This window comes from Phymastichus coffea, unplaced genomic scaffold (genome assembly GCF_024137745.1).
Source record: "Phymastichus coffea isolate CEN01 unplaced genomic scaffold, Cenicafe_Pcof_1.1 PCOF00006, whole genome shotgun sequence".
In the NCBI taxonomy this organism is placed as follows: domain Eukaryota; kingdom Metazoa; phylum Arthropoda; class Insecta; order Hymenoptera; family Eulophidae; genus Phymastichus; species Phymastichus coffea.
This window is the reverse complement of record NW_026706817.1, coordinates 1916118-1918991: the sequence shown is the minus strand read 5'-3', so window position 1 is coordinate 1918991 and position 2874 is coordinate 1916118.

The window sequence follows — 2874 nt, the reverse complement described above, 5'->3', positions numbered from 1 at the left end:
TTTTTTCATTTGTATTTTGACATTGTTTTTCGGTAAAATTCCTTGACATTGTTATTCGGGTGACTAACTCTGTAATGTACCCTTTATAAGTGGGCAATAAATCTCCTTCTTGTAACGTATAACTTGAGGGCAGTCTAGCTAGTCTGCCAAAAACGACTTCATAAGGAGTGTGTTTGGTACTCTCTTGAACACAAGTATTATAATTCAGTATGGCTAAGTCTAACCATTCGTCCCAATTGTTATCGCTGTTGGTATATTGTTTCAGAAATTCTGCCAAAACATGATGGGAGCGTTCAAGCGAACCATTAGATTGTGGATGAAAAGCTGTGGTCTTTAATTTCTTAATCTTGAAACGTTTAGCTATACGGCTCATCAAATTACTCAAGAAATTTCTTCCTTGATTAGTTAAAACGGATTTTGGACAACGAAATATACAAATGAATTTCTTTATGAATGCATCGGCGATCGTTGTGGATGAAGTGTCGACTAGAGGTACGGCTAGGCAAAACTTACTTAATTGGTCTTGCATAGTTAAAATGTATTCATTGTTCTTCGGGGTTTTCTTCAAGGGTCCTACAATATCCATTGCTATTTTATCAAAAGTAGCGGCACAGGTATCGTTGATTACCATAGGTTGTTTGGTCTGTAGGCGAGTTAATTTCTTTAACTGACACTCAAGGCATTGTTGTATTCGTCTTTGAATATCTTCCTTCAAATTCTCCCAATAAAAATTCTGTTATATTCGATAAAATGTTTTAGAAACACCACGATGTCCTCCGATCGGAGATTGATGACATTCGTAAAATACTATATTACGTCTCTCTAAAGGCACATACTCAAGGCAATTCATACATATTAAGATCGTTATTCCTGTATTTCTGAAGACAGTATCCAATAAATTTACTACTTCTCCCCATTCTAGATTTCTTATCTCTTTACTTTTGGCGATACAAATTTCCGTCAGCTTTAGGCTAATCAACATATCTCTTAATATATTCAAAGTTGTAAGCATATTGTCTCTTGAATGACTCAACGACTCTGGGCGTTCTCCGCATATACAGAGTCCGAAACGATAGTATTTTTTTCCTTTTCTTTCTTTCACAACTTCTCCTACATTAATAATCTGTTTACCTTCTATTTGATTGTTTTCGATCATCATTTTGGCGCCTTCGTCGCATGGTGCGCCATTATTATCAATAAAATAAACTACGTTGTCGGTACGCATATGGATTGAATCCTTGATCTTAACCGGTTTAGTGTGCCCAGTTGAGGATTCATCGAAGTTACTAAGAATCGATTCATTGTCAGATTGGTTAGAAGCATCGGCATGATCCGGTTCTTCTTCACTTGTCGAAGATGATTGTATCTTCTTTGGTCTGCCTCGAGGTTTTTTAGAATGGCTTTCCGGTGGCTGAGATGATTCGATTGGCGCTGGTTCTGTGTTTTCGGGAATTTGGAGTGGATTTTTGCGAGGCCTTCCTCGGGGTCGTTTCTCAGGACTTATCATTTCGTTAACAGTCGGTGGGGTAGGTATAGCAGATGGTAAATTTTCTAATCTTTGTTTTTGTCCTCGTGTCATTATATTTATTTCCGTGATTTCACGGCTTGTTTGTGGGAGTAAGTTTTTACAAGAGTTTAGATTGTCAATTCTAATATTTCGTACACGAAATGGGATAATCATACTTCCAAGGCGCATTGTTCTGGTGTTGAAATTTAGTGCTGCTTTACTTCTGATGAGATAATCAATTCCTAGTAATTCTTCGGAATTTATAGGAAACTCATTGGGTACTATGCAAAATTTATTTATTATGGAAAAGATTTCTATTTGTATGGTACCAAGTGTTTGATAGGTTTTCCCACTAATATCTTGTAAGATAATTCGGTCGCTTTCATCTATATTCTCCATTTCAGTTACATATTGTTTCTTAATTATACTTTGTTCACATATTGTATTAATTGAGAGTTGTATCCGATATTCGAGATTACGAATGTATGAATCCACTAACAACAAATCATCTTTGACAATGTGTAAATCAATATTTCGCATTGCCCTGAATTCTGTTTCATTGTTTTTGCTATATACTGACTTAAGCGGTGTGACTATTCCTGAGTGTGTTAACTGTAATTTATCAAAATCTATTCTACTTCGTATTTCATATAAAAATTTGGAGCAAAAAATTCCATGATACGGCAAATCATGTTTATCTTCTATTGCATAAAATTCAAAAGTGCGTCTTAATATAGCCAATTCTGTATAGTGTGTTACTACGATATTATCTGAAAAAAGTCCTTGTAGTAATATTTCTTTATTCAACTTAATTAATAATCCATTGGGTATAGAACTGATTTTGATTATATTTACACTGGAGATTGTATCGATAAGAAATTCGAATTCTTTGTCGATCAAACTATTGGTGATGTTCACTACTAGATTTCCTAATTCGATTTCGGGTAAAAACTCTTGAAAAGGAGGCGCTTTTTCAATAATATTTACATCTGCTGGATTTCTTGAGAGTGCATCTGCTGCGGCATTAGATTTTCCTTTGGTGTAAGTTATTTTGTACTTAAACTGTGATAACCCAAATCGCCATTTTTGTACTCGCGTGTTTAAATCTGCTGTTTCAAACTAAACTAATGGCTGATGGTCGGTAATAATTTGGATAGGCTGGTCATATACATAGGATTTGAAAGCTTTGACACTTTGTATGATCGCTAAGGCTTCCTTTTCATATACTTCATAGTTTAGCTCTGATCCACGCAGAACTCTAGAAAAATATGCAATAGGACGGTCGGATCCGATCGGGCCTTGGGATAATATTCCAGCGATAGCAGTGCCAGAGGCATCGGTACGTATGTTATACCATTTGGACAAAT